Source organism: Phodopus roborovskii, unplaced genomic scaffold (assembly GCF_943737965.1).
Source record: "Phodopus roborovskii unplaced genomic scaffold, PHOROB, whole genome shotgun sequence".
Classification (NCBI taxonomy): domain Eukaryota; kingdom Metazoa; phylum Chordata; class Mammalia; order Rodentia; family Cricetidae; genus Phodopus; species Phodopus roborovskii.
In genome coordinates this window covers 18,345,630-18,358,121 of record NW_026126407.1, presented here as the reverse complement: position 1 = coordinate 18,358,121, position 12,492 = coordinate 18,345,630, and the positions used below count along the sequence as shown (strand labels likewise).

The following is a 12,492-nucleotide window of genomic DNA, read 5'->3' as shown; positions in this document are numbered from 1 at the left end:
CTCCTACTCATTTTCTCGAATTTTCCCTTTTCAACTTTCTTCTTAGTTCTGATTTTAATTCCTACGTTCACTGGAATATAGACTCCATTTATTTTCAGTCTTTGTAACAATGAACATATTGATTATAGATTTTCCTAAGTATAGCTTTATCAATTTATAAATCTTCATGAAGTTTTAACACAAAGTTCTCACTCCTTAAAACTTTCTAGATACACCGGGTGTTGGTGGCACCCGACTTTAATCCCAGCACTCAGGAGGCAGATGCAGGTGGATCTCACTGAGTTTGAGGCCAGCATGGTCTGCAGAGCCAGTGCCAGGACAGGCTCCAAAACAATACAGAGAAACTCTGTCTTGAAAAAACAAAAAGCCAAAAAACTTCCTAGATACACATTTGTTTTGCTGTTTCCTTTGAGTTATAGTTAGAATATAGTGCCCATATCTTAAATGTACATTGCACCCACCTATTCAGATGTGGCACACTAAATAGCTCCAAAAAGAAAATAATAGTGACCCCTATTTTTACTTTTCTCACTGAGTTACTTTCACTTGTTTATTTATAGACAAGGTCAAAGTGTGTAGCCCTGGCTCTTCTGGAACTCATTGTGCAACTCAAACTGGTCTTGAACTCACTGAGATCTGTCTACCTCTGCCTTCTGATACACATTACATTTTAAAATCTTTATTAAGGGAGGGGAATGAGTGAACATTTACATGTGAGAAGACAGCTTGCATCATTTGTTCACCCCACCAAACAGGTTTGGTGACAAGTACCTGTACTCAAATGCCCTGATTGTTGGAGTTAGTGTTTCACTCTGTAGCCTAGTCTAACCTCAAACTATGTAGTTAAGGCTAGCTTCAAACCTGTAGCCATCCTCCAAATCCTAAGTGCTGGACTTACAGGTGTGATCTATTCACCACAAACTTGAGCCTGTCTCTGAATGTCGTTTCAAAACGAGCATGTATTCTGTTAAGTCTAACACTGATCAACATTTTGAAAATCATTCTGTATATTTATTGATGTCAATATTTATGATCTGTGCTCATTAGTTTTTGTCAACAAGACTCAAGCTAAGGGTCATCTGAGATGGAACCTCAACTGAAGAAAATGCCTCCATCAGATTAGGAGGTAGGCAAGTCTGTAGCTCATTTTCTTGATTCATGATTGATGGGGGAGTGGGCAGTACCAACCCTGGGCAGGTGGTTGTATAAGGAAGCAGGCTGAGCAAGCTGTGGGGAGCCAGCCAGTGAGCAGCATTCCTCCATGGCCTCTGATTCAGTTCTGCCTTGACTTCTCTCAATGGCATGTGACCTGGGACTTACTCCTTCCCCAAGTTGTTTTTGTTTATAGCACAGAAATGGGAAGAAAATGAACACATGAATACATTATTAACGTTTGTTCTCTTGTGTGTCTTTTATGTGTAGGTCAGAGTTCAATAATGGATTTCTCCCTCGATTTTCCTCTTAGTTTTGAGATAGAGTTTCTTACTGAAACTGGAGTTCACCCATTGGCTATAGATTCTAAGGTCACTGAACTCAAGGTCCCTTGCACCCCTAGCACCCCACAGTGGTGGGGTTACAGGCATGTGCCCACTTTTATTTGGGTGTTAGGGATCCAAACTCAGGGCTTCATGCTTGTGTTCCCACACTCATTCACTGAGCTGTCCCTAATCCCCTCAATTAATCCTAGCAAAGAGGCTGGTAAATCTCTGTGAGCTTGAGGCCAGCCTGGTCTACAGATGGAGTTCCAGGACAGCAAGGGCTGTTACACAGAGATAACCTGTCTGGGAAGAAAAATAAATCTTAGTGGATACTTGGGTTGTTTCTAACTTGTGCCAATTGTGGATAAAGCTAGTGTTTACATCACATTTCTATCCAAGTCTTTTTGTAGAATGATCTCTCTTCCAAATATCACAAGTGGAATTTCTGGCTTATAGGTTAAGACTGTGTCTTACAATGTAGCCAATGCTGTTTTCAGCTCACAATCCTCCTGCCTCTACCTCACAGCTTCTAGGATTACAGGCATGTGCCACTGTGCTCAGGTGCCACCATTCTTTTTAAGGAACAAGTAAACAATTTTAGCCTGGCTAGACAGTGTTGTAGTCTACCAGCTGTGTGATGATGATGATGGACAGTGTTGTGGTCTACCAGCACTGTGTGATGATGATGGACAGTGCTGTGGTCTACCAGTACTGTGTGATGATGATGGACAGTTGTAGTCTACCAGCACTGTGTGATGATGGACAGTACTGTGGTCTACCAGCACTATGTGAAGATGATGGATAGTGCTGTGGTCTACCAGCACTGTGTGATGATGATGGACAGTGTTGTGGTCTACCAGCACTGTGTGATGATGATGATGGACAGTGTTGTGGTCTACCAGCACTGTGTGATGATGATGATGGACAGTGCTGTGGTCTACCAGTACTGTGTGATGATGATGGACAGTTGTAGTCTACCAGCACTGTGTGATGATGATGGACAGTGTTGTGGTCTACCAGCACTGTGTGATGATGATGATGGACAGTGTTGTGGTCTACCAGCACTGTGTGATGATGATGATGGATAGTGCTGTGGTCTACCAGTACTGTGTGATGATGGACAGTTGTAGTCTACCAGCACTGTGTGATGATGATGGACAGTGTTGTGGTCTACCAGCACTATGTGATGATGATGGACAACAGTGTTGTGGTCTACCAGCACTGTGTGATGATGATGATGGACAGTGTTGTGGTCTACCAGCACTATGTGATGATGATGATGGACAGTTATAGTCTACCAGCACTGTGTGATGATGGGCAGCATTGTAGTCTACCAGCACTGTGTGATGATTATGGTTGTCCCACACCTCACAGAACTTGACACTGCTGGTCTTTAAACTTAGCTTTTCTGGTGGTGGTGTGGTGACTTATTGTCTTAGTTACTTTTTTATTGCTGTAATAAGACACTATGACTAAGGCAATTTATAATAGAGTTACTATTGCAGATGGTTAGAGTCCATGACTAGCATGGCATGGCAAGAAGCATGGCAACAGGCAGGCAGGGATGACAAAGTAGTAGTAGCTGAGAGTTCACATCTGATTCAAGAGCAGCAGGCAGAGACAGAGAGAGAGAGAGAGAGAGAGAGAGAGAGAGAGAGAGAGAGCGAGCCTGCAGGGGCTGGTTCAGACTTTTGAAATTTCAATGCCCAGACTTTGTGGCACACATCCTCCAACAAGGCCACATCACCTAATCCTTTCCAAACACTTCTACCAACTGGGGACCAAGTATTTAAATGTATGTGTCTATGGGGGCCATTCTCATTCAGACCACCACATTGACTATCCAGCCATCTGATGGAGGCATTTTCTCAACTGAGGTTACCTCTTTCCAGATGTGTTGACAAAAAAAGCTAACCATACCCAGGTGGTGGTGGTGCACACTGTTAATCCCAGCAGGGAGGCAGAGGCAGGTGGATCTCTGTGAGTTCTAGGCCAGCCTGATTTACAGAGCAAGTGCCAGGATAGGCTGAAAGGTCAGAAGTTCATAGTCATCTTTGACTACACGGAGTTCAAGGCCAGCCTAGGATACAATAAATCCTGTCTCAAAAAAAAAAAAAAAAAAAAAAAAAAAGAAAAAAGAAAAGAAAAGTTAAAGGTAAATTTTTGCTCATGCCAATTCTAACATTAAAGAAATTTGTCCTGAGGCTAAAGAGACAGCTCAGCAATTAGGAGCTGGTCCTGCTCCTACAGTCAACCCCCAGGACAATTCCCTGCACCCAAGTTGGTGACTCACAACTGCCTGTGATTCTAGCTCCAAAGGATATGACACCTCTGGCCTCTGTTGGCACCTGCATTCTCATGCAGAGAATAAAAAATAAAAATAAAACCTGGGACTGGAGACATGGCTCAGTGGTTAAGAGCACTGACTACTCTTCCAGAGGACCCAGGTTCAATTCCCAGCACCCACATGGCAGCCCACAACTGTTTTAACTCTAAGATCTAACACCCTCACACAGACATACATATAGGCAAAAACAACAATGAACACAAGATAAAAGTAAATAAAAAATGTAATTAAATAAATAAATAAAACATTAAAAAAGTCCTGGATTTTAAAGAATGGGGTCAAAAAGAAAATGTTTTATAAGTGCATATGGTAGAAGTATATGACAAAAGATTTACTATGCCTCTTATGCCATGCTGTGGTGGCACACACCTTTAATCATAGCCCTTAGAAGGCAGAAGCAGGCAGATCTCTAAGTTCAAGGCCAGCCTGATCTACAAAGCTAATTCCAGGACAGCAAGGGAAACATAAAGAATCCCTGTCTTGAAAACCATAAAATAATAAAATAATAATAATAACAACTGTTATTATTATTATAAGCCCATTCATGAAAATAAAAAATAGGAGCTGGAGAGATGGCTCATGGACAAGAGCACTGGACCCAGGTTCAATTTCCAGCACCACGTGGTGGCTCACAACTGTCTGTAACTTCAATCTCAAGGGATCCAACACACTCTCCTGGCCTTGGATTCTACACCACACAGTGTGCAAACACATATACAGGCAGAACACCCACACCCACAAAATAAAATAAAAATGTATTTTGAACAAAGAAAATAGAACATGGCATTTTTGCCCTAGAGTAGTTAAATGTACAGCAATCAGATACATAGTACTTGTTGGGGTTGTATGAGGTGTGAAGGGACAGCTGGTGTTTCTGGAGATACTTTCAGTATCTAAGATGAGATGTTCTGAAGTTGGATAGTAGGGATGTTTGCAAATGATATGAATATATTTAATAAAACTGAGATTTACATTTCAAATGTCTAAAAGAAAAAAAAAAATGGCCAGCCAGATGGCTCCTTGGATAAAGGCTTGATGACTTGCGTTTGATTTCTAGAACCCACATAGTAGAAGAGAACAGATCAACTCCCTCAAGTTGCCCTCTGACCTTCACATGTGCACTGTGGCACATACACACAAATAAATGCATTATTTAAATTTCCCAAAAAGAAAAAGTAGGAAAAAATAGAGGCATGAAGTTGAATGTCTGTGATCTGGTGTGTGTGTGTGTGTGTGTGTATCCTGCTGAGGCAGGAGGGCTATGAGTTCAAAGCCAGCCTGGATAAAATAGTGGAACTCTGTCTCACAAAAACAATATGCTTTAAAGGTATCTTGCCATAATTGAAAGAAAAATTAATGTCTTTGTTTTATTATTTTAAAAATGTGTCTGCACACATATGTTTGGTATCTGCAGAAGCCCAAAGAGGGTGACATGTTCCATGGAGCTAGAGTCACAAGGGGTTATAAGCCACACCATTTAGGTGTTAGGAATCAAATCAGTGTTCTGTGCAAGAGCAGCAAAAGCTCCTAACACCTGAAACACCTCTCCAGATCCTTAAAGAAAAGTTTAAGCATTCAGGGTCAGGTTTTAAGTTCCTAAGGTCAACATGTTAGATGTGGAGATGCAAGACATGAGGACTCACCCTCATGGGATGTGCTCACAAAACAAGAATCCAGCTGGCTGTGGTGATCCATAGCTGTAATCCCAGCACTTTGCAGGCAGAGATGCAGGGAGACAGGCAGATCTGAGTTCTAGGCTAGGCTGATCTACACGGTGAGTTCCAGAGCTACACAGTGTGATCCTGTCTCAAAACAAAACAAAAAGACAAATTGAAGAGCATACACAACTCTGTAAAGTGAGCAAACAAAATCCCTGACAACCTGTCCTGGACTTTAGAAAAGGGAATTCTGAACGCAGAATAGTGTGCAATCCTGCTCTACACATTCTTATCTGGGGTAACAAGGCTACAGAAGTACAAATGCAGACAGTCAACAGTGATTCTCTCATATGCAAACGTGCTTTTCAGACAGGATTTGGGTTGCAGATGGTAGTCTCCTTCCAAAGGCCGCTATTCTGCTAACACAGCTAGCAGGAAGGAGATCCTGCAGCACACAGACTGAGCAAGTTAAAGGGCACCAATTTGTACTCTGAGGCCTCATCTTTTTCTGTTTTTTGTTTTGTTTTGTTGTTTTGAGATGGGTTTTTTCAGTGTAGCCCTGGCTAGCCTAGAACTCACTCTGTTGACCTGGCTGGCCTTGAACTCACAGAGATATCTGCCTGCCTCTGACTCCCAAGTGGTGGGATCAAAGACTCATGCAACCACTGCCTGGCTGGCTTGATGTATTCAACTCTCTAGGTAGTTCAGGCTGGACTTTAACTCTCAAATGCTCCTTCCTACCTCTACCTCCTGCATGATAGGGTTGCAATCACAGCTACCATGTCCATCTCAATGAAGCTTAATTTTTTTAAAAAAGATTTTATTTATGATGTATACAATTATCTGTATGCATGCTTGTACACCAGAAGAGGGCACCAGATCTCATTATAGATGGTTGTGAGCCACCATGTGGTTGCTGGGAATTGAACTCAGGTCCTCTGGTAGAACTGCCAGTGCTCTTATTAACCTCTGAGCATTTCTCCAGCCCCCCCCCCTTTTTTTTTAAGATTTTATTTGAAGCTTAATTTTTTAAATGTATATTTGTTGTTAAAATGATAGGTTTGGGTTTGAGATGTAGCTCATTATGACTACATTTGTGAGGTTCTGTGTTCAATCTCTGGACTACAACAACCAACAACCAAAATAGGTATCATTAAGACATTTTTATAGGCTGGGCATTGGTGGCACATGCCTTTGATCCCAGCACTCGAGAGGCTGAGGCAGGAGGAGCTCTGTGAGTTTGAGGCCAGCCTGGTCTATGAATTCCAGGATAGGCTCCAAAGCAATACAGAGAAACCGTGTCTTGAAGTACAAACACAAAACAAAACAAAAGATATTTTTATATACCATGCTTTGTTATCCACCACCCCTCCTAGCCTTCTGGTCTTCCTCCCCAGCTGCTGGGAAGAAATGGAATACTTTATCATGAATGTGCATGCCAGCCTTGCCCCAGGGGCCATGTTGGTCTTCTCTGTATTGTTCCATTTTTAGTATATGTGCTGCCAAAGTGAACACTGATGCATTTTAAAGCACAGTAAACAAGATTTTGTTGTTGCTTTTGAGACAAGATTTCTCTTTGTAGCCCAACTGTCCTGGAACTCACTATATAGACCAAGCTGGCCTCACAGGCCTCTGCCTTCAGAGGGCTGGAATAAAAGGCATGTCCTACCATACCTGGTTTGTCTTAGGTTCATTTGTTTTTTGAGACAGGGTTTTTGTGTATTTCTGGCTGTCTTAGAACTCACTCATTAGGCCAGGCTGGTCTCAAACTCACAGAGATCCCCCTGTCTCTGATTCCAGAGTGCTGGGATTAAAGGTGTGCTGCACCACCACTACCACCACCACCAGCTATTTTAGGTTACTTTTTTTTTTTTTTTTAAGATTTATTATGTACATAGTATTCTGCTGTGTATATGCCTGAACTCCAGAAAAGGGAACCAGATCTCATTACAGATGGTTGTAAGCTACCATGTGGCTGCTGGGACTTGAATTCAGGATCTTTGGAAACACAGCCAGTGTTCTCAACCTCTGAGCCATCTCTCCAGCCCTATCTTAGGTTCTCAAGAGGGCTTATTGTATTTGACTTAATTACTTAAATTTTCACTAAAAAACAGATTAGCCAAATTTTAACAGGACTGGTGTAAATTAATATAATATTCTTTCTTGCCCTCATACTATAACATTAACAGTTACAAGCATATGACAGTTCTTTAAAGGGTCAGCAGTGCCTATTATTAATGAATAGCTATCTTACAGCCAGATCTATCAAACTGTCAGAGCCATCACAATACTGCCTCCCTGAAGTCAGTCAGATCTTGCCTGAAAACATATAAGGCTCATATTTATAAACTACATCAGAGAGGATTTTTATGAATTTTTATAAAGACAAACCATCCCATCATATTAGCAAAGCTGTAAAAAGTTAGTACTAGGTGCTGGCTAGGATCTAAAGCAGGAAACTCTGCTGATGAGTTGACCACCTCTAATCCTAAAACCCAAACTTCTCAGAAGTTATATATTTGTGCTTGAAAGTTTCAGATTTCAGGGCCGATGAGATGGCTCAATGGATAAAGGCACTTGCTGACCAAGCCTAATGCCCTGTGTCTGACCCCTGGAACCCATATGATGGAGAAAACAGACTCCTAAGTTCTCCTCTGACCCCAGAAGTACAGCATACACACTAAAATTTTAAAGTTCTCACATTCTATTGGGTAATAATATGTACATACAGTGAAAGTGGTTAAAATGGTCTTATTCCTTGTTTTTGTTATGCTTTTTTGAAACAAAGTGTAATTCTGTTTGGCTTGAAACTAACAGATCTACCTGCCTCTTCCTCGTTAGTACTAGTATTAAAGGCATGCGCTACCCTAGCATCTTTTTTCCCACAATTAAAGATGTTTAAATTCAGCCAGGTGTGGTTGCACATATCTTTAGTCCCAGTACTCAGGAGGCAGAAGCAGGTGGATCTCTAAGTTTGAAGCCAGCCTTGTCTACAAAGTAAGTTCCAGACAGCCAAGAATACATAGAGAAACCCTTTCTCAAAAAGACATAAAATAAAATAAATTTTGGAGCTGGAGACACAGCTTAGTGGTTAATAATACTGCTCAATCAGAGGACCAAAGGTCAAATACCAGTACCCACATCTGGTTGCTCACAGACACTAGTAACTCCAGCTCCAGGAGACCTGAAGCCCACTTGTGACTTCTGTGTGCACACACATGTACAGGTGTGCATGTGTGCGCGCGCGCGCACACACACACACACACACACACACACTCAAACACACACAAAACAAATCTTTAGAAAAAGACTTTAAAATCAATAAATACAACTCTTTAAAGTTTAAGCAAATTGGTAGTTACATGTCACACAATCTCCAAATTTCATGAACATAATCATTTTTCATAAATTTTACTTTATTGCAGCCATCGGGATAGAACACAAAACATTGTGCTCTACTGCAAATGTTCTACTACTGAATCCAAATAGGATTTTTTTTAAGGTCACCTAATGTGGCTCTGGCTTTCTCTAACATGTGATCCTCCTGCTTCAGCTTTCCAAAGTGCTAGGGTTGCATACAATTCCACCACTCAGGAAGATGAGCACAAGGGACTAAGAGTGAAAAGCCAGCCTGATCTACATATTGAGTTTGGGACTAGCCAGGCAGGGCTATACAATGAGACCTTGTCTCAAAAAAAAAAAAAAAAAAAAAAAAAAATTATAGTATTTTTTTCTGTGTTCTTTTGGATATTCAATATAAAACTTTCTACCTTTTTAATTCTTTGAAACATAATGTATCCCAGTCTGTCCTTGGACTCACTATGTAGCCAGAATGACCTTCAACTTTGGTCTCCGTCCTCTGTGAGGGTGACCTCAGCCCAATTTATGTGCTGAGGATTATCTGGGGCATACAAGGTAATGCTCTGTAAAGTTTAGAGTAGCCTAGAACTATATAGCCCAGGCTGACCTCAAACTCTTGTTAGTCCTCTTGTCCCAGCTCTTCAAGGGCTGGAATTTATAGGCATGAGTGACTGACTATGCAGTAGTGGCACACACCTTTAATCCCAGCACTTGGGAGGCAGAGGCAGGTGGATCTCTGAGTTTGAGAACAGCCTGGTCTACAGAGTGAGTTCCAGGACAGCCAAGACTATACAGAGAAACTCTGTCTCTAAAAACCAAAATAAATAAATTTCTGACCTGAAATAAATCCTGTCTTCTAACTGTATTACGCAAATAGCTATATATGTATCAGTATCCATCAAGTGTCCACAGAGGCAAGATGGTACCACCTGACATGGGTATGGGAATGGAACTGAAGTCCTCTACAAGAGCAGTAAGGGCTTTTAACTCCTAACCACCTCTCCAGTCTCCTAATATCACATTTTAAATATCACCACAGACCTGCATGGTTACAGTCAGAACCAGGGCCCTGGCAGTCCTAATAAGCTAGGCTTGGCCACCTGTCTTCAGGCCAATTAGACAACTAATAGTAAAAAGCAGAAAAAGGAAAATTATCCAATGTGGTGCCACCGGAAAGAGGAACAAAGAGGTCCAGCACCTTCCCCCTCAGGTCCATCTTCAAACAGCCAATACGAGGTTTGAATTTAAATTAAGGGGCTGGAGAGATGGCTCAGCAGTTAAGAGCACTTGATGCTCTTGCCGCGGACCTGAGTTTGGTTCCCAGCACCCATGCCAGGTAGCTCATAACCACCTGGAACTACAGCTTCCTCAGTATCCAACATCCTCTTCTGGCCTCTGCAGACATCTGTACTCACATACACATAATTAAAAAAATAATAAAATCCTTAAAATACAAGGCAGTTATACATATAGCTAAGCAGGTGTGATCAAAGTGTGGTCTCCATACTTTGGACTCCAGGTCTTCCTTCAGGATGGTGGAAAAGTTCTTGGACCTGTGTGAAATCTCATCTTAAGAGATAAACTCCTACCAGGCAGGAACCAGGCTTTTAAACCTTTTCCTTCTCTCAGATGAGATTCCTTGGTAAATCCCAATTTCTTAGGGTCTACTATCTCAAAAGTCTGATAACCCTAATGGAAGAACACAAGAGTCTCAGACTCTACCTGCCAGTAGAGTTATGGTAATGAAAGGCTGTAGTCCCAGCACTTAGGAGGTAGAGCAGAAGGATCATGAGTTTGAGGGCAGCCTGGGCTACATAGTAATTCAAGGCCAGCCTGGATTAAATGAGGCCCTTTTTCAATAAATATTTCTTTTCTTTCTTTCTCTTCCTTTTTTCTTTTTTATTATTATTACTTTATTTAACTTTTCTTTCTTTTTTGAGACAGGGTTTCTTGGTGTAGTCCTGACTATCCTGGAACTCACTGTGTCTCTGTAGCCTTGAACTCAGAGATCTGCCTGTCTCTGCCTCCTGAGTGGTGGGATTAAGCCACTGTTCAGCCAATAAATATTTCTTATTGGGTGGTATTTGTGCACACCTTTAACCTCAGCACTAGTTTTCAAATCAAGTTCCAGTACAGCTAGGGATACACAGAGAAACCCTGTCAAAAGAAAGGAAGAAAGGAAAAAAGGAGAGAGAGGGAGAGAAGGAAGGAAAAAAGAGAGGGATAGGGGGAGGGAGGGAAGGGAGGGAAGGAGGGAGGGTTTGTTCTAAGACAGCATATTGCCTTAGATGGTACTACAATCACTGACCAACCCCTCTGTCCTCTTTTATTTTTATTCTACATTTTTCTTTGGAACACAGGTCTCTCACAATGCTGTAATAGACAACTAGCCAAGTAAAATCACTTAGTCACAGCCAATGTCTCTTCAGTTTCAAAGGGGCTGTTTAGGCAAGAACCATCTGTCCTAATATTAAAAATGTTAAGCATGGGGCTGGAGAGATGGCTCAGTGGTTAAGAGCACTGGCTGTTCTTTAAGAGGACCTGGGTTCAATTCCCAGCACCCATATGACAGCTCACTACTGTCTGCAACTTCAGTTCTGGGGGACAGATACCTTTAGACCAATACATATAAAGTTAAACAAATTTTTAAAAAAGTTAAACATAGTACTATTAGCTGGGCTTGGTGGCATAGGTCTTTGATTCCAGCACTGGAGAGGTAGAGACAGGCAGATCTCTGAGTTCAAGGCCAGCGGTGTCTAGAGAGCTAGTTCCAGGTCAGCCAGGGCTACACAGAGAAACCCTGTCTTGAAAAAACAAACAAAAAACCTCAAAAGCAAAAATCTTTTTTTAGATGAACAAAATGGAAAACTGTTCCTTATTCACTGAAGAAACATTGTTGAGCACAGTGTTAATTCAACGCATTTCTAATCTCAAGATTAGAAAGCCCTGTCCTGTTTTGTTTGAAATCTGTTTACAGGGCGATTGCTCAGCAGTTAAGAGTACTGGGTTCTCTTGTGGATGATTGGGGCTCAATTTCCAAGCACCCACATGAGTGCTCACAACTGAATATATAGTGACAGGGTATCCGACAGTCTCCTCTCTGAGCTCCTCAGGTACCAGCTACACAGGTAGTACATAAACATACATACAAGAAAAACACTTGTACACATAAGCTAAATTTCTTAAAAACCTGTTTATAGTGGGGCGCGATGGTTCACGTCTTTAATCCCAGCACTCAGAAGCAGAGCCAAGAGGATCCCTGTGACCTCTAGGCCAGCCTGATCTATATAGTAGTTCCAGGCAAAGCAGGGCTACAAGGTGATGCCCTGTAAGGGGGAGGGGGGAGTGGAAAAAAGATGACGACGATGACACATGGACCAAACAAAAACTATACCATGGAAAAAGCCAACTTGTCTACTTCGGGAGGAATCCAGATGCCATTCTTTTGAAACGTTATTGCTGTGTTGAAGTAACCAAATGATCTACTTTGAGAAAACAATAAACCAGGAAGTGAAAACTAAGTTCTGGCGATTGCTAGAACATAACCCAGTGAAGTCATCACACAAGTCACAAGATCTGCATTCTAGTTCAATCTGCACATCAAAATGTCTGACTCAGGACGTATTCTGCTTGGTGAAACAAGGGCCAA

At 41.7% G+C, this 12,492-nt stretch overlaps 1 non-coding gene across 1 annotated transcript; it reads right to left on the bottom strand.

Annotated features, from left to right (window-relative positions):
- Positions 1-6,889: 6,889 nt before the first annotated feature.
- LOC127219915 (U6 spliceosomal RNA) lies at positions 6,890-6,998 on the bottom strand. The gene has a single exon (XR_007834340.1). It is a non-coding gene; the product is annotated as a U6 spliceosomal RNA (small nuclear RNA).
- Positions 6,999-12,492: the final 5,494 nt, after the last annotated feature.